General features: G+C 39.6%; 1 pseudogene; it reads left to right on the plus strand.

The window, feature by feature from the left end:
- The first annotated feature begins 338 nt into the window (after positions 1-338).
- LOC101989203 lies at positions 339-896 on the plus strand (annotated as a pseudogene).
- Positions 897-20535: the final 19639 nt, after the last annotated feature.

The following is a 20535-nucleotide window of genomic DNA, read 5'->3' on the forward strand; positions in this document are numbered from 1 at the left end:
ACTAAATTAAGGAAAAGATGCAACTTTCCCAAATACATCAAGAATCACCTCACAATGTTCAAAACTCTTAATAATTTACCATTTCCCTTCAGATTTCTGATTATTAGGTATAGGCTTCCTTTGCTAGCAAGGTAATTTTTAAATTTTTAAAGAACATTGCAGAAAAGAAGTGGAGGAAAAACCATCACATACACTTACACACACACATGCATATATAACAAAAGGATTTAAGCACAAAAGGAAACAATAAGAAACTAAAAGAAGTAGTTATACACCAAATCAAATTCTATATAAATGGCTAATTCTCTTAATATCTAAAACATGTGAGGTGAATAAGGATGGAAGGGAGGCGGCCAGTGGAAGTAGTCAAAGTATGCATTGTAGGAGGCCCACGCAGAGTCAACAGGGGGATCGAGAAATGTTATTTCTGTTCCGGGCCGATCTACCCTTGCCACGGCATAATGTTCGTCCGCAACGACTGCAAGGTGTTCCTATTTTGCAAATCCAAGTGTCATAGAAACTTCAAGAAGAAGCGGAATCCAAGCAAGGTCAGGTGGACTAAAGCCTTCCGGAAGGCAGCTGGCAAGGAGCTCACGGTGGACAACTCATTTGAATTTGAAAAACATAGGAACGAACCTGCGAAATACCAGCGAGAGCTTTGGAATAAAACTATTGATGCAATGAAGAGGGTTGAGGAGATCAAACAGAAACGGCAGGCAAAGTTTATAATGAACAGCTTGAAGAAAAACAAAGAGCTACAGAAGGTTCAGGATATCAAAGAAGTCAAACAGAACATCCATCTTATCCGGGCTCCTCTTGCAGGCAAAGGAAAGCAGCTGGAGGAAAAAATGGTACAGCAGTTACAGGAGGATGTGGACATGAAGGGTGTTTCCTAATGGTGCCACCTCCAGCCAGCCCTGTGCACACTGGAAACCAGTGGAGACTGTCGGTCCCTAAGTTATTGATTGGTTGCATAATGTCCCCCAGGCAAAGGTGACTCACGTGCTCTCTCTACAGTGCAGCCTGTGAAAGCATCCATTGCGGGTGTTAGGTCTCAAGTCAATGTTCTGCTTCACTGTGTTATGCTCACAGAAACATACAAGTTTGTGTGTAGATGAAGGTGTGAACCCTGGGCATAACATGGTTGACTCGTTGCTTAATGGCACCAGGCAGCATTTCTGCACTGACTATCATGCTAGTGTGAAATTTGTAATAAAGTAATATTTTTCTTGCACTAGGATAGTCTGTTCATTAGGGTTATTGATGCAGAGGTCACAGCAAGGAACTAACCGTTCTCATGACAACCCCAGTCTCTTGTTTTGCTTTAGTCTCTTTAGTATCTCCTTAGATTTGCATAATTGCCTCATACAGTACCACCGTGCTGCTGAGTCACGCTGGGCTGTCTGTCCCACTTCAGCGTTTAGTAGGCAGCTTGTGGGGGTGGGGGTGGGGCGGGGCTTAATAAACTTCCTGAATGGTACCTTGTTAAGGTTTTGCAGAATGCTCAACTCCAAGTTGGGACTTCTGCTCCCTCCACCCCCAATTCCCTCCAGCCCAGCAATGGTCTAGAAGCAGAAGAATCTTGGTGCCTTTTAAAATTTATTTTGTGGTTTTCTTTCTTTTTTTTTTTTTTTTTGAGACAGGGTCCAGGGTCTCTCTTTTGTGTAGCTTTAGCTGTCCTGGAACTCACAGAGATCTACCTGCCTCTGCCTCCTGTATGCTGGGATTAAAGGTGTGCACCATCACACCAAGCATTTTTTATCTTTTTTAAAAAAAAAAAAAAAAAAAAAAAAAACCCAGCCAAACAAAAACTCTTTGTTTTTGGAAAACAGAATGGAAAGGATGTTGCCTATTAATTTGTACATAAATAAAACCATTTCTAAAGTGAAAAAAAGTATGCATTGTATACACATAACTAAAAAATAATAATTAAACTATTAGATAGCAGAAGTCATTAGGAGTCATTTTATTACTCTTGTCCTTTATCAAAACAGTACTATTTGGTTATTTCCTAGGCCCATGGCCTATCTAATCTCAAGTGACTTGGCTCCCAGAGCAGTGTCAGACATATGTTCTAGCTCATGGAGTGGACCCTAAAACCAGTCAAAAAACAGGCTAGTTATTCCCACAACTTCTGAGACACTATTGCACCACTGTATCTACAAGCAGTTCACCATTGTATATCAAAGAGTTGTTACTGGGTTGGTGTAACCTTTCTCCTCTGGTGACAAATAGAGTGCCTTTGAGTACCATGAGCACTAGTCAGTATGGGTAAAATCTCTGGTCAGGCATCAGCTCAAATTCCCTGTGCTCAATAAGATATATAAGTGCTGTCTTAAGTAATAGAATATCACTTCCAGTTTGTGGAAAGCTATCAATAGTCTTGGTTATACCAAGATGTCTGGGAGTTTCCATTGAGTCAACAACTCAAGTAGATATAACCCATTCCTAGCACTACGCTTCACTTGGTGGTGAAAGATGTCTAAGTTGGCATTAACAAAAACTATCATTGTCTAGTTTTAAAACTTCATACTATTTCCAGTGTTAAATAAAAGATATTTCTGTGTTCTGATGAGTCATCCTCAGACTATGGCTGACTATCCTTAGAGCTAGTTGGCACGACATTCAGTTCTGTACTTCCTTGCAAAGTGACTGTCTAGGTCTGACTTCCAGAAGCATAACTGGAAGAGAGTTCAGTGAACAGAATGTATAGGGGAGTGTTCTAGGTAAATATCACCTATAATAGGATGAAGACAACAGCCCAAGAGGATGGTTTGGAATAAAATTGATACACAGAAGCCTCAACCAATTCCATACACAACTTTAGAACTCAGATGGTCCTTCAGAAATGACCAGGACTGAGGCAAAAGAATGAGCCTTTGCCTCCCCCTCTTAGGTCATTTAACTAGAACCTTGAGGATGACTAATGTGGAGAGAAATAGTTCCCTCTATTGAGGTGGTCAAGGACAGCTGTCTGGGCAAGAAATCCAGCTGTGAGCTCTCAGTGACTATCGTTCTACAAATGAGCATATTATCTCAAGAAGACATTACAACAGCCACAACAGCAGCCCAGACTTCAAGCACAGGTGACCGGCAGCCCAAAATTCAGGGTCTATGAGACTAATATACAAAAAACCCTGAAGCTCTAGCTGTGGTCTTTCTACTCAGACTAAGTATACACAACAACATTGGTAGAGCCTAAATCCATTTAATTCCCCATCCTCCATGGTTATCAATCTGCCACAGTCTGTCACTTCAGTCCCTTAAAATAAAATTGCTGCCAACAAAGAAAATCGCCCTCCCATTGAACTCTGGGAAATGATCATCAGTAATAGTCTCATAGGCCAAATTGTGAGATTTCTTACAACTATCAGAGCCTAAAGCTGATTGGTCCAGGGAGAATTAGGAAGCATAGCAGAAATGATCGAAAAGTAACTATTCAGAAAGTTCCCAGACTCTGCCATCTGGTCAGATCTGATCACTAAACAGTAGAGGAAACTCCTGCTGGAGGCTCCTCAGGGACAGTTCTGCTGAGGCTGCCACTTAGCACTTGTGACTGCAGAGCAGGAGTAAGAATGATGTACGACAGGCGCTGTGCGCCAGGTCCCCACACACCATGCTCTTCTCTAGCTGCTCCCCTCTCTCGCCAGAGAACTAGGGAGAAATGGCATGATGTAATGTCCCTCAGTGAGGAAGGGCATACACAAAAGAGAGAAAATGAGTGGACGCAGCAGCCACATGGCTGCACTCAACGGTCCACGGTCTCCTTTCTCCAGCTAGGAACATCAATGTCATTTCTCAAACATCCCAAACATTTTCCTATATCAAGAGTTTCCAACCCATTTTTCAAATTGAGCACACTCCTGAAACTTGGCTCTCTCTCCCTCTGCTTTGAAAGAGTGTCAGTAGTTTTGATATGTGCCACATTTTACACACCACAGGTTTGGAATCCCCCACAGAACCAAACTACAAATAAAGCTAAAGAGAATTAGGAAGGAGAAAGTAGACTCTACCAGGGTGTTAACTTCACAGATGTAGCTTGGAGGGAGAAAAAGCCTGCTGAGAAAATAGTTGATTAGAGAAAAGAAGTATCAACAAGACTCATCAAGGAATCCCAACCGTAATTCAGCCAAGTGCTCCAAGTCTCGTTTCCTTTACTAGAAACAACTGGAAGACATCAATCACATTAGACTAATGACAGCATCCAGGGAGCAGGGTATGAAGGAGCCTTCCTGGCTTTTTCCTGCGTTAGCAGATTTTGATCTAAGATGTTAAGGGTGAACTGTGAGCACCATGACCTGTGGAACAGGTGGATTTGAGAGATCTGAGGCATCCCCCTGCAGTCATGGACAGTACTCACAGTCTCCCTGTTGAAAGCTGTCCACTGAGAGCTGAACCAGCAGGGACAAGAAAGAATCAGCCACTTGGAGCTCTCTCCCTAAATTTAGCTGCTGATTGGGAGACCCCTCAAGTGTAACTCTAGGAGTCTGGCTGCAGCGAGCTGTCATCAGCAGAACTGGCTGGCTGTGGAGTTTTTGAATTAAATCCCCTTTACCTGATGTATTTGTTTAAAATGTTTTTCTCTGTTATCATGCTAATAACTCTTACGCTGCAGACAAAGTTTATCTTGTGTATGACAGCTGTGATTTATGTCAGTGGCTCTCAATTAGGTGATGATTCTGTACCGAGGAGACATTTTACAGTGTCTAGCAGCATTGCTGGCTAGCATAACTGGTGCGAGAGTGGCAGGAAGGGTCTCTTTGGATAGAGACCAGGGATGCTGTTAGGCACCCAATAACACACAGGTGACACCTTCATGGGAAATTGGCAAACTCGCCTAAACCTGCCTCGAGGTTCAGAAGGATGGTAAAGACCTCCGTAAGACTGAGTGTGAATGCTAACCGTGTACATGAAAAACATCCACCAGAGTTTTCTCCACTTGGATATTTACAGACTGAAGACTACTCCCCCACAGAAACTGATCCTACCAAGGTTAATTAAGCCGGCTTCTTGTACAGCTGTATGCAATGATCCTGGTTCCCTGCTTGACTGTATATAGCAAGCATACTGAGCTTTATGGGTGCTGTGACTTTTCCACCTGTCTAGACCACTCAATCCCACTCTTCTGTGTGTGTCCTCTCTCCATCCCCTCAGCACCCCTAAGTCAGGGTTTGGGGGCCCAAGTTCATGAGTGGTGGTGGTGGTGGGGTGTGTGTGTGTGTGTGTGTGTGTGTGTGTGTGTGTGTGTATGAGAGAGAGAGGCAGAGAGACAGAGCAATGGAGAGAGACAGAAACAGACAGAGAAAGTGGAGTCAACGTGTTGTAAAGGTAGAGATCAATTATAATTCTGTCTATCACAAGCTCGGGGATTGCAGGACCCATCACAAACCAGGATCTTTTATTTTCAGAATATCATACAGAGACAAACTTTCCAAAAATCTCAGTTGGGAACTTCTTTCTGCCATTTTAAGCTACTTGATGTGTGGTAGGTTCTACAGCATCTAGGAAACTATTGGAGGTATCTCTGAGAGGCTACATTGTGCAGTCATCTAACTTGAGGGAAAATAAACTGCCCAAAGACTCCAGCCAGTACGGTCTAGTATCCACAGTGGTACTGAGTAGGAAGCACAGCTTAGAGTAAGCACTGGAGAAACCAGGATTGTCAATCACATGAACCTGTTTTTTTTTTTTTTTCAAAGGAAGGAAATGAATGATGTCTGGAATGACAGAGCGAAAGTGGTCAAACAACCTGGGGATCCCTTGCTATTTATTAGGAGCCAGTCTTTACCTAAAAGAATCCCCCAGTATCGTGAACATTGTCGAGGCCCTGACCCTAAGCTTTGTCTCTCAATAAGTAGAACTCATTTCTAAGAAAGAGGCCCCATGAAGTTTGCATTCTCCACCAATAGGATCTATCCTTATGCTTATCGCTGATTCTTCCTCTAGGCCAGTGCTTCTCAGCCTTGCTAATGCTGTGACCATTGAATACAGTTTCTCATGTTGTGGTGACCCCCAATCATAAAACTATGTTTGTTTCCACTTCATAGCTGTGATTTGCTACTGTTATGAACTGTAATGAAAATACCTGTGTTTTCCGATGATCTTAGGCAGCCCCTTTGAAAGGGTCCTTCGACACCCAAAGGGTTGCAATCCAAAGGTTGAGAACCACTGATGTGGAGAATTGTCTCTTCTGCTGCTCAGCTAGGAAATGTTTAAATGAGTGCTTAACTTTCATGGTAAGAACAAAATTTAAAATTTTGGGTCATACTATTGGGTACATTCTTTTCTGTTTCTCACTACTAGGGATTTGGTTCTGCTCCAATGTTGCTTCCTGAAAACTCAAGGTTAAATTCTATGGGAAGTGTAACACCCAGAACTCAGCAAGTTAGTAGCTTATTGGATAATGCTTCTGCAAACGCTGTAGCTCATAGAAATAATCCCTTATTGATAAAGGGCCTACAAATATTACTGTGCCACTAAATAATATGAAGGTTGATTGTTCTACACTGTTAATAACTGGCAGATTACATTAGCATGCTGCTCAAGATATCACTATCCAAAAGATCTTTTTAAGATTCCTTAAAAATACTCCATGGGTATTGCCTAAAGTTTCATCTTAAAATTCTATAGAGATTGTTTTTAATGCTTCTGTAGATGACTATTCTAAAGAAAAAGGAACATAGAGAAACATAGCACATAATTTATATACAAATTCCATATGATCCACAAAAAAATTGTACCCACCCTGAGATATGACCTCAAAGGTCTAAGCTCACTACAGTCAATCAGCATCTATTACCTATTTCTCAGCCATTGAATATTTTAGCTTAAAACTTGAAACAAAAGGCTGATTTTTATATCTATACATAGGTAATTTTAATTTCCTGCAATATCCTACATATATGACCCAAATCTTGTTTGGAAAAATAGATCCACTGCATCATACTGCATTACATAGATTTTTTTGTTTTTATTCATTGATTTTTATTGAACTCTACATTTTTCTCTGCTCCCCTTCCTGCCTCTCCCCTCCCCTTCAGCCATCTCCCAAGATCCCCATGCTCCCAATTTACTCAGGAGATCTTGTCTTTTTCTATTACCCATGTAGATTAGATCTAAGTATGTCTCACTTAGGGTCCTCCTTGCTGTCTAGGTTCTCTGAGATTGTGATTTGTGGGCTGTTCTTTTTTGTTTTGTTTTGTTTTGCTTTGCTTTATGCTTAAAAAACACTTAGGAGTGAGTGCATGTTATACCTGTCTTTCTGGGTCTGGGTTACCTCACTCAAAATGATGTCTTCTAGCTCCATCCATTTGCTTGCAAAACTCAAGATGTCATTATTTTTCTGCTGTGTAGTACTCAATTGTGTAAATGTATGACATTTTCCTTACCCATTCTTTAGTCAAAGGGCATTTAGGTTGTTTCCAGGTTCTGGCTATAACAAACAAAGCTGCTATGAACATGAGCACATGTTCTTGTGGCATGAGTGAGCATCCTTTGGATATATACCCAAAAGTGGTATTACTGGGTCTTCAGGAAGGTTGTTTCCTAATTTTCTGAGAAATCTCCACACTGACATCCAAAGGGGCTGTACCAGCTTGCACTCCCATCAGCAATGCAGGAGTGTTCCCTTTACCCCACAACCTCTCCAGCGTAAGTTGTCATCAGTGTTTTTGATCTTGGCCATTCTTACAGGTGTAAGATGGAATCTCAGAGTTGTTTTGATTTGCATTTCTCTGATGACTAAGGATGTTGAGTATTTCCCTAAGTGTCTTTTAATTATTTTAGATTCCTCTGTTGAGAGTTCTCTGTTTAGGTCTGTACTCCATTTTTTTTTTTACTGGATTATGTGATCTTTTGGTGTTCAATTTCTTGAGTTCTTTGTATATTTTGAAGATAAGACCTCTGTCTGATGTGGGGTTAGTGAAGATCTTTTCCCATTCTGTAGGCTGTCATTTGTCTTGTTGGCCATATCCTTTGCTTTTCAGAAGCTTCTCAGTTTCAGGAGGTCGATGTTTTTTAATAGCAGCCATGTGGCTTGCCTCAGTCTTGGCTGGTGCCTCATCACAGTGAAAGGAACTATGTGGTGGCATCCATCTCTGCTAAAGATAAAGATTACATGCCATGTAACTTTACCACCAGGTTCATCAATGTAACACATGGTATAAAACTTTCTGATTATTATTATATTTTGTTAGATGAAGGAGGTCTCAGTCCCCGACCCCATTCAGTTGGCATACAAGGCTGGCCAACTTTGATCCATAGACTTTTCAACACAAAACCATACTGTCCTCAGACTGAACACCATGGGAAATACTAACATCCAACTTTTTCCCCATCCTTCCTATTTTGGGTTTTTTTTTTTTTGAGACAGGGTTTCTTTGTGTAACAACTCTGACTGTCCCAGAACTCACTTTATAGACTCAATCAGCCTTAAACAGAGAGATCTACCTGCCTCTGCCTCCCAAGTGCTGAGATTAAAGGCATGCACCATCACACCACCACTACCTGGCCCATCTCCCCCTTTGACACTAGTCTGAAGATCTATGTACTCAATTCTTCTAGTAAGTGTTTCTCTAATAAACTCCATACACTTTCGATATATATTGATGTTTACCTCTAAAAACAACGAAATAAGAGTTATAGAATTTATGATACTCAAATTTTAGATGCTCAATATCATCTCAATACTTAAGTTTTATATGTAAAACACTAGAAACAAAAGCATTATAACAATTACTCTGGTGTTACTGGTATTTATCACTTAATAAAAAGAAACGTTTCTTAAGAATCTTGTTAACATTTCAAATCTATATTAGATCTACATGCATGAGCTTGTAAGTTAAAATTAACAGTTAAGCCTGTGCACTCAGCATTGGCATATGAGAACACTTGGAATGATATGGAGCTGCCATTTCCAAACAACCTCAGAGCAAAGAAGTACCAAGCATCATGTCCTACTACCATGAACTTTGCTCCATTCTCCAGATGGACCTTCTGTCCTTTGGTGTGAGGACCCATAGGAAGTTACATTTCCCTGACCCACAAAAAGTCTTGGGTGTGACTATTTACCATAATCAAGTATTTATGCAGAAAGAGGATAGTGCAGAAATACACTGGCCACCTTGCCCGAGGACATGCAAAGCAAAGACAAGGCAAATAAAGCAGAACATGCCTTGATATAAATACCTGTCTTCATAGCAATGCCAAGCATAGTGGAGCTTTCTGGCCAAGGTTTAAGATGGCAGTGGGGGCCATCTAGTCATGGCAGAAGAATAAATCTTCAGAATATGCAAAAGGTACGTTCTTGTTTTCAGTATGTGTAGTAAGGGAGAAAGTTTCCGGTCTCTGGACCCCCAGGTGCAATTGAACTGTCAACAGTCAGAATAATACACTATCTGACCCTGCAAGCACCCTGCTCTCTGTACCCTGAGCAGGCATTTTTCAAAGTATAAATTATTTACAATGGTCTCCAAAGCCTCTGGAATGTTAGTGTATATCCTTACCAAGAAAATAAAAAGAAATTCTGAAGTAAATATTATAGAAAAGAGATACTGAGCAGATGTATATCATGCATATTAATTTATCTTGATTAGATGGTCATATATATGTGTTCTTACCAGGATCAAATTAAACTGCAGATTCTAATTACTCAGCTATTTATTCCTCTTTTCTCCCTCTTGGGACATCAATACTGTAACAGGGTCCCAACCTTAGTAAGCCTCCAGATCTTAGCATGACTGACTCCATGAGAGTACCATTCTGGCTGTAAAACTCAGCATGTAGACAGCACCATCTGCCAAAACTAAAACAAAGACCTAACCCATCAAAGTCTGTAGTTCTGGGAAAGTCTCTGAAGGAACTAACCTTGCTTTTTGACTTCTATAGTTCTGATTCTGGCTAGTTCTTATTAACTGAAATATGTCAACCCAGGGCATAACTTCACCCAAAGAAAGTCTCCATGCTACATTCAGATACCAACTAAAAAAGACTTTCTATTGGCTTAAACTCAAATCAGAGCAATCTTGTCTGGTGAATGCCAAATGACAAATACAAACATTTATAAGTAAGCAACAAAGTAGGCAGTAACTCAAGGCACCATCATCCTAACCTTTCTCCGTGAGTGATAAGAGATACCTAAGAAATGCATTCAAGGATGACTTCATATTGACTCTGTCTTCTTAGGAATTAAAAAGCATTAAAAATGTTAGCAGATAACAGTATTGCCACTGAAACTCTTCAGTGAGTCGCCCGTGTGGAAACTGCACCACGGCAATGCTGACATCTGGCTTAAGGGCAGAAGGGAGAGAGTTAAGAAAAAAATCATCTGTATTAGGCATGGGATCAATAGCCAGGATGCTTTCCACAGCAAGTAACAAAGTTCCTGATCACTTGAAGCTGAAGTGATAACTCTGCTCCATTTCTTCATGTGACAAGAAATTTAAAGTCACAGAACCAACTGGAGTCAGTTCAGGAGTGCAACTGGGCCATTCCTGCAGAACTGTGAGACATTTGCTTAGCTGTCTCATGCCTCAAACCCACAGCGAGGGTAGGGTAAGCACTTCGGAGACAACAGCTCCCAAAACTGGAAGAAAGCAAAGAACAGAAAAGCACCTTCCGTCTCTCTTAATCAATGGGGAATTATCTTCTCAGCCCTTCTCATTTGTGAAGATCAAATCACGTGCACACGCAGTGTTGAATCGGTGGTGGAGGATTGCACTCATGGATTAGATAAACCAGTTTCACATCCCGGGGCTGGGTAATCGAGCTAAGGATGATATCAGAATATTGTTAGCAAAGACGCAAAAATCTTTGTAGGCAACAAGTAGCGTACCACACCTATATTTTTATACTAGAGGGCAAAACATTTGGCTCTATTGAAACATTGCCCACAAAAGTAGCTTCTCTTTCCTGCCCAAGTTTTAGCGATATAAATGCGAGCTGAGGCTCACTGGCTGACCTTGATGCTGGCACAATAAAGCTTCAGGAGATCGCTGTCTGTGCACTTTCGAGGTGTTCAGAGCCTGAGTCATGAAACTCTGCAGACTGCTGCCAGCATTGTGAATGAACTTCCTCCACAAGGGAATTAGCCTTTACTTCGGTCTCTAGAACAGAGTTGTGATAGAAAGAAAATACAGCTAAAAAATGGAGCAAGCACATATTACAGGCTTCCTCTCCAAGGCAGCTCTTCCACACTAAGCACAATTCATTGCACTAATTTGATCAAAAGGCGAACCGTAAAGAATTCTTAGGCAGGCAAGTTAAACACCGACTGCTCCCCAAAATAGATTGGCCAGTTTAGATTATATCAAAAAAACTTATAAACATGATTTGGGGTTTAAAACTAATGGGGAAATAACTCAGCCTAGGTTGAAGCAATTTATTTTGCCTTTGGTTTACTTCAACTTTCTTACAATTTCATGTAGATGGTTACTATATAGATAGTATTATTAGAATCCAGGATTACCAGTCCATACCGAGGTTGTAAATCTGTAAGGTAAATTCTTTTCCTTGTATATTGTGAGCTAATTATCCACAGTACTTGACTAGAGGCAAACAGGTCCCTGAGACAAGAAATAAAAGGATCTTCAGAGCCTCTGGGGAACACAGAATTGTGCTCAATGACAAGGAAATGTGGAGAAAGAGCCATTCTGGAAAGTAACATGTAGTGTAGTGGTGCGGGAGAATTGTCTGTATTCTGTCAATCATAATATAAATAAACGCTGATTGGCCAGGCAGGAAATACAGGCAGGAAAACCAGACAGGAAGTAGAAATGATGTAATAAGAACAGGAGAATTCTGGGAAGGAGGAAATTGATTCTTCCCACTCCTGCCCAGACCACAGAAGCAGCAGGATGTGATCTGCCCCACTGAAAAAAGGTACTGAGCCACATGGCTAACATAGATCAGAAAAATGGGTTAATCAAGATGTGAGAGTTAGCCAGTGAGAGGCTAGAGCTAATGGGCTAATCAACTTATAGAGACCTATGTGTGATTTTTCTCTGGGGCTAAACAGTTGAGGGGACCTGGTGGGAGGACAGAAAACACAAACAGCCAGACCCACTCATTGTTACAGTGTAGTGTTACAGAAAGCTACAGCACGTGCCTGCATGGGCTCTCGCGACAGACAGGGGGTTCAGAAATGGCCAGGGCCACCTACTAGCTAGGACAGAGATGACTTCTGTTACTTCTCCAAGGCACAAAAAATAAATGTGGTTTTGACTACCAGGGAAATGTTTAATAAGAAAATGAAAGCTAGGGTGTAGCACCTACCACCCCCCAGAGAAGTAAATGATTTTTCATGTCACCTTTTTGTCCCCTCCCCAGGAAGAGATCGTGTCACAGCTGTCGTAAAGGACAGGAAGCTGTAGAATGGAGGCTGCAGATTCAATTCAATGGCCAGGGCCTATGCTTCATTTTTTACTTTTTTTTTTTTTTTTTTTTTTTTTTTTTTTTTTTTTTTTTTTGATTTTTCAAGGCAGGGTTTCTCCATAGCTTTTGGTTCCTGTCCTGGAACTAGCTCTTGTAGACCAGGTTGGCCTCAAACTCACAGAGATCTGCCTGTCTCTGCCTCCTGAGTGCTGAGATTAAAGGCATGTGCCCCCAACGCCCGGCCTTATATTTATTCTTGAGTAACCATTATACTGATTTCCAAAGTGACTGTACAAGTTTGCATTCCCAACAGCAGTGGAGGAGTGTTCCCCTTGCTTCACATTCTCTCCAGGATGAGTTATTACTGTGTTTTTGATCTCAGCCATTCTGACAGTTGTAAGATGGAATCTCAGAGTCATTTTGATTTGCATATTTCTGATGGCTAAGGATGTTTAATATTTCTTTAAGTGTTTTCAGCCATTTGAGATTCTTTTACTGAGAATTCTCTGTTTAGATCTGTACTCCCATATTTTAATTTGATTATTTAGTTTCTTTATGTCTACTTTCTTGAGTTATTAATATATTTTAGAAATCAACCTTCTGTCAGAAGTAGAGTTGGTGAAGAGCTTTTGCCATGCTGTAGGCTACTGTTTTGTCCTATTGATGGTGTAGACCTAGCCTTGTCTACAAGAGCTAGTTCCCTTACAGAAGCTTTTCAGTTTCATGAGATCCCATTTAATTGTCTATCTTAGTGTCTGTACTACTGGTGTTCTAGTCAGGATGTTATATCCTGTACCAGCATATACAAAGCTATTTCCCACTTTCTCTTATGTTATACTCAGTGTAACTGGATTACTGTTGAGGTATCTATCCACTTGGAAAGAAGTTTTGTGCAGGGTGACAAGTATGAATCTATTTGCATTGTTCTACATGCTTGCATCCAATTATGCCAGCCTTGCTTGGTGAAGATGCTTTTTTCCCCATTGTGTAATTTTGGCTTTTTTTTTTTTGCAAAATAACAGGTGTCATAGGTAAGTGGAATTATGTCTGGGTCTTGGATTTAATTGCATTGATCCAGCTGTCTGTTTTTATATCATACCATACAGTTTTTAAATACTGTAACTCTATAGTAGGGTTTGAAATCAGGGATGGTGATACCTCTAGCAGTTCCTTTATTGCACAGAACTGTTTTAGTTATCCTGTGTTTTTTGTTTTCCCATATGAAGTTGAGAATTGTTCTTTCAAGGTCTGTAAAGAATTGTGTTGGGATTTTAATGGGGATTGCATTGAATCTGTAGATTCAATAGTAAGATGGCCATTTTTACCATGTTAACCTTACCGACTCATGAGTATGGAACATATTTCCATCTTCTGATATCTTCTCCAATTTCTTTCTTCAAAGACTTGAAGTTTTATCATACAGGTCTTTCACTTGCTTGGTTAGAATTATCCCAAGGTATGTTATATTATTTGTGGCTATTACAAAGGGTGTTGTTTCCCTGATTTCTTTCTCATTTGCATTCAAGAGGGACATGATTTTTATTTTTTTAGTTAATCCTGTATCCAGACACTGTTGGAGAGGAGGCCATTTGTTTGTCCCCGGCTTCTCAGCCCCAAAATAATCACACACAAACTGTATTATTTAAATCACTACTTGGCCCATTAACTCTACCTTCTTATTGGCTAACTCTTACTCTTAATTTAACCCATTTCTATTAATCTGTATAACACCACATGGCTGCATTCTTACTGGCTAAAGTTCTGGCATCTGTCTCTGGCAGGGCTATATGGCTTCTCTCTGACTCCACCTCCTTTCTCCTAGCATGCAGTTTAATAGATTAAGAAAAATGTTAAATTAAGATGTAAGAGTTAGACAATAAGAAGCTAGAGCTAATGGGCCAAGCAGTGATTTAAATAATACAGTTTCTATGTGATTTTTTTTTTTATTCTGGGCAGCTGGGACAAACAAGGCCCCTTGCTACAAGACACTTCACCAAAGGTGATTATCAGCTGAAGGCGTTCCCTGGTAGAATTTATGGGGTCATTCATGTATACAATTTCATATCATTTCCAAATAATGTTACTTTGATTTCTTTTTTTCCAATTTCTGTTCCCTTGATCTCCTTTAGTTGTCTTATTGTTCCAGCTAGAACTTTAAGTACTATACTAAATCAATATTTCTTCTACATGATTTTAGTGGAATTTTGAGTTGCTCTCCATTTAATTTGATGTTGGCTGTCACTTGCTGTATATTGCCTCTAGTAAGTTTAGGCATGTCCCTCATACCCCTAATCTCTCCACTACTTTTATCATGAAGTGGTGTTAGATTTTGTCAAAGGCTTTTACAGCATCTAATGAGATAGTCACATGATGATTTTTCTGTCAGTTTATGTACATGGTAGATTACATTGACTGATTTAGAGATGATGGACCATTCCTGCATCTCTGGAATGAAGCTGACTTGATTGTGGTGAATGATCTTTTTGATGTGTTCTTAGATTTGATTTTTGGATGAATGTTCATGAGGGAAATGGGTCTGTAATTTTCTTTCTTTGTTGAGTCTTTGTGGGTTTTCTGTATCAGGGTGACTGTAGCCTCAGAAAAAGAATTTGGCCCTGTTCCTTATGTTTCTATTTTGTAGAATAATTTGGAGTATTCGTATGTTGAAAGTCTAGTAGAATTCTGCTCTAAAACCATCTAGCTCTGGGCTGTCTTTGGTTGGGAGACTTTTAATGACTTCTTCTATTTCCTCAGGGGTTATAGGTCTATTTAAATTATTTAAATTTAATTTAATTTTATTATTTTAAATAAAATTTAATTTAATTTTGTCATACCAACATATTACCTACTGGAACCAGAATGTATGATAGCTCCACTTTCCTTAAGGTCACTTTGACTACTTCTGGGTCTTTTGTAGATCCATGTGAATTTTAGTCACATGACCTATTAATGTGTCCCCTGTTGATATCAAATTCAACAGATACCACCATAACTGGAGTCCCATCCACTTCCAGCTTCCACCTTAATAAAGAATTTAAAGCTAGGAATTTTTCTAGTGTCAGGTTTCTTGCTAACCCTGTAATGACTCTCTCAACCAAGACATCTCTTTGCTTGCTCTCCATCTCTGTCCTTTCCCCATCTCGATCATCCTGTTCCCTTAAGTTCTCCTCCCTCCTTCCCTTCCCCCTTCCTTTCCTGTCCACCATCCCTTCTCCCCCCAACACCCCTACGTACAATTTTCTCAGGAGATCTTGTCTATTTCCCTTTCCTAGGGAGATCTCTGTCTCTCTCTTAGGATTTTCCTTATTACCTAATTTCTCTGGTATTGTGGACTGTAGGGTCATTATCCTTTGCTTTACAGCTAGTATCCTTTTAAGAATGACCCCAGCTAAGACTCTAAGCAATAATGGAGAGGGTGTCTAAACTCACCTTGCCCTTTAGTCAGATTGATGACTATCTTAAATGTCATTATAGAACCTTTATCTAGCAACTGAATGAAGCAGAAGCAGAGCACTGGACTGAGCTCCCAAAGTCCATTCAAAGAGTGGGAGGAGTGAGAATACAAGCAAAAAGGTCAAGACCGTGATTGGGATGCTTACTGAAACACCTGATCTGAGCTAGTAGGAGCCCACCAACACTGGCCTGACAGTGAGGGAACCAGCATAGGACCAAAACTAGGCCCTCTGAATGTGAGTGACAGTTGTGTGACTGGGGCAGACCATGGGGCCACTGGAAGTGGCTTTCTGGAACCCATTCTCTTTGGAGGGATACCTTGAAGAGCCTAGATGTAGTAAGCACAGCTTTGGTCCTGCCTCAAAGCAATGTGCTATACTCTGTTGACTCCCCATGGAAGCCTTACCCTCACTGGAGAGTGGATGGAGTGGTGGGATGGAGGGAAGGGAGATTGAGGGAAGGGATGAGAGAGAGTAGGAACTGGGTGCAAAATGAGAAAAGATAGCTTTTTAAAAATTAATTTTTAAAAACAATTTTTAATTCTTTAATTCACTGACAAAACATCATTCAGTCTGAAATTCAGGTTTTACATCATGCTGAAGTTTTCACATTCATGCTTTGTTTTTCATCAACTTCATAGTAATGTGTTTTCTAGAATATAAAACACTCTTATCTGAAGAGTGTAGAGTAATGGGGTTTGCAAGACTTACATAGATCAGTGTAACTAGTGCAACCATCGAGCAATGAAGCTTTTCATTACCCCTAATGATTCCCTAATGCTTTTTTCCTGTCGTTCCTCCACCCTCAACCTCACCCCAAGCAAGAACCGATCTGACTGTTATCTATATACATTAATTTTATCTCTTCCAGAGCAGCATGTAAATGGAATCATTACATACTTAGGTGTTTTGTGCTGACACTTCATTGAGCTTAATGTCATTGAGACTCATTTATGTTATCTATTATCAATAATTCATGTCTTCTCGGTGTTGGGCAGTTTTCTATGCATGGATATTACAGTTTATCAAATCACCTGGTAAGGGACATTTGGGCTGTTTGTAGTTCAGGGGATTATGAACTAATTTCTCTGTGAATTTTTAGATAACTCATTACATAATCATTTATTCTCAGACCACTTTATAAGTAGAACTTCTAAATTAACTGATGAAATTTGCATAACTTTCTAAGAAACTGCTTACATGGTTCTCCAAAGTGTCTGCAACATTGTATTCCCACTAGCAATGTATACAATATCCACTAGCTTCCTCTCTTAGCCAGAACTTGTGGTTATCTTTAGGGATTTATGCTTTTGATGCTTACCATTTTGTGGGAATTAGTTATCGCTACTATTTTAAATTTTTTCCCTGATAAGTTGGTCAACACACACACACACACACACACACACACACACACACACACATATATATAGGCTATTTTTTTGACAATGTGTCTTGTGGTGTTGTCTTCTAAACATGGACAGTAAAATATCTTTCTTGATAGAAGTCTTTGGTAAAATATTTGTATAGGTAACACTGTCTCCCTATATGTTACTTTTCTTTTATTTCATTGTTTTACTTTATTTTCCTATATGGGCTAAGAGATTTTCCTTTTAATCTTCTCAACAGCTTATAGAGTCAATGCATGTATGAGGCTGGACATTTGAGATAGTAAAGATGACTTTCTTCAACAGTCTTGTATATGACAGAAAATCAAACTCAATCTTGCTGAAACCAAGATCTTTCAGGGCCAAGGAGAAAACCAGAAGCCAACTGTGTTTGCTAATTGGTCTTATCCTAGTGAAAAGCAAATGTTCTCATACATTTGGGACAGGAGGGAGTTTTTCAAAGTCCCCCACCCCGGCTCTGATGCAGAGAATGGCAGAGGCGTGGCTACCCACCTTAATGACAATATCTGGAATAGATGAATCCCAGGTCCGTAAGACTGCCTGCCATTATAAAACTGGAAAGGACGTTTTTCAAACGGTTTTCATCTCAAATGTAGATAGAGAATTTGGAAGGGAAAAGAGGAAGGGTAGAAATGATGCAAACTATAAAATTCTCAAAAGTTAGCTTAGTTTTTAAAGGATTTTGACAGGAAGTGCAATCTAAAGCAAATGCTCTGCAGAAAGGAAAGTGGAAGCCACCACTTCCGGATCTTCCTACTTCAGTCAAGGATGGGAAGAAAGGTCAGGAGCTGGGAGGAACAAGGAGAAGAGTCAAGACGAGAGAAGCATTGAAGGCCTTTTATTGCTGTCAAAGGGCAGAGTTGCTTAAGAATTACAAATTATCAATATTTCTTTGTGCGTTCTGTGTTGCTGAATACACAGAAGCAAAGGACTTTATCCTAAGGTTACAGAGTGCCTCCTGTTTCTCCTATAGAGTTTATAGCTGTAAGCTTTCATATTTGTCTCAAATCCATTTGTAATTATTTGTTTATTAATTACATGGATAAAAATTAAAGTTTGTTTTTCTTCCTATGTGGCTATTCTAATGTGTCTAAGACATTTATTAAAACATACCTTTCCCATTCAATTACCCTTTTTAATAGATCGATTGCCCACATACTTTGCACTATCTCTGTCATTATTCTGTTCCATTGATAATAAGAAGCCTCTTCAATTGCAATAACCTTAATTATAGTAAATGTGTTTCATACATAAATGATGTCACCAATATTTTTTAATCCTAAAAAAATGCTATTGTTATACTATATTTCTGGTATTTCAATGTAAACTGATTGATTTCTACAAATAAAAAAACTGATTCTCAAAACTTTTAAAAGACTTATCTTTATTTGTATGGATATTTTGCTTGCACATATATGTGTGTGTATGAGTGTGCATGTGCACACATGCATTGCATGCATGCCTGATGTCAGAAAAGGACCCTAGACCCCTGGGAGTTGAGGAATAGATGGTTGTAATCAGTCATGTGGAGCCTGGGAATAGAACCTGAGCCTTCTGGAAAGTAGACTATTCTTTAACCAATGAGACATCACTTCAAACCCCAACCGCTAGGAAATTTTATTGTGATGAAATTGAACATATAGAAGTAGAGGCAAGCTGATATAAAATTTTAATTTCCCAGTGTAACAGCATGGTAAATCTTTCCACTTACTTGTGCCTCCCTTAACTTCTCCCAGCAAAGCTTAAAAAATTCTCATTTACAGGGTTCACATATTTGTTGTTGAATTTTCCTCAACTATGGTTATAATTTTCCAATTGTTTATCATTAGCATGTGCTACTTTACTTGGACCTTCATAATGGCCATTTTGGGTTGAACACTATCTTTTTAAAAAACCTGTTTTAACCCAGAGCTTTGGAAGATGATTTACATGGAATGGAAGGTTTTACAGACAAAATCAGTTTGAACTGTATTTCAGATGGGCCCCGAATATAAAACCTGGTGGCCTGTAAGGAAACAAGGATACAGGAAGATGCTTAGATTAATGAGAGGCCCGGGGCCAATGGACTCCTAAAGGGGCAAGGAAAGACTCTTCCTGAAGTTGTCACAGGAGGTCAATCTATCCTGTTCTCATTGATTCAAGCAATAATAAAAAATGAATATAAACTTCACAGAATGTCTCACTCAATACCTGGGCATGCATTCTGCATGTAGTCCATCTTGGCATGTGCGCTAGTTATCACTCTATTGCCTTCTACCTCCAAATCCACAACTGTTTGTCTTACATTAGAAATAATCCTGGAGTGTACAAACATTTCTCTGCTGTTAAGTGCACAATTCTGGGCTTTATCAATGGTGAGCACAGAGGTGAGAGGTAGGAGCTTCCTCTCCTTGTTCTTTGGGCTTTTCTCCCTGCTGCTCAGTGGGAGGCTGCAGGTCCAAAGTTGCTTACTCTCCTACAGTTTCTTTGACATGTGTGAGTTTCCTGCACATCAGTTTCATCCCCGTATGTCATCAAGGACTTCTATACCCAGCAACTCCTAGCCTCACATGTCCCACGGGGTCTGAATTGCAGAAGAGGATAGCCCCAAACTCGGTTTTCAATTTGGCCCTGCTTCTTTGGCCCTAGAGCCAATAATCACTCAATTTCTTGGAGTCCTATGCTACACATTTTAGAAGTCAACTACTTTGGCAAACTAATGATTGCTTGTGTAAAATATTTTCTACATAACAGAGTGAAATTTTATAGTTTTGAAAAAAAACTGTGAATGGAATTGTATAAACAGGAATGCCCTACAATATCTTATTGTAGAAGTTATAAAATAAAGAAAAATATATTTCAAATAAATAAAACCAGAATTTACTACTAGCAGAGAGATTTATACATGGCAGATGAAGTGCATTTCCCCCAAGTAAAATAATAGAAACTTTGATAAACACAAAGAATTGAAAAGTAAAAATGACAAGTGAAATTAATATAAAACTCTAGTTTCAAATAAATGAAATAAAACATCACCAGTTACCCAAAGCAAACGTGACAATAATGTCTGCTGGGATCTCATCATAAAAACAGTATAACAGATGACATGACCAGCACAGAAGATGGGAGGCGGAGCCTGGCAGCACACTCTTGGGAACTCGTTACACCCGTATTACACCTGTATTTACTACTTGAAGATGTCATTAATTCTAAAAAGGCACATCAATTTGTGAAACAAAGCATAACTATATGCAAATTTGTGCACAAATACTTTCTATTTGGGTCCATTCTTAATAGCAAAATAAAAAGAAATTCGATTTTCCCTCACA

Source organism: Microtus ochrogaster, chromosome 26, assembly GCF_000317375.1.
Source record: "Microtus ochrogaster isolate Prairie Vole_2 chromosome 26, MicOch1.0, whole genome shotgun sequence".
Lineage (NCBI taxonomy): Eukaryota > Metazoa > Chordata > Mammalia > Rodentia > Cricetidae > Microtus > Microtus ochrogaster.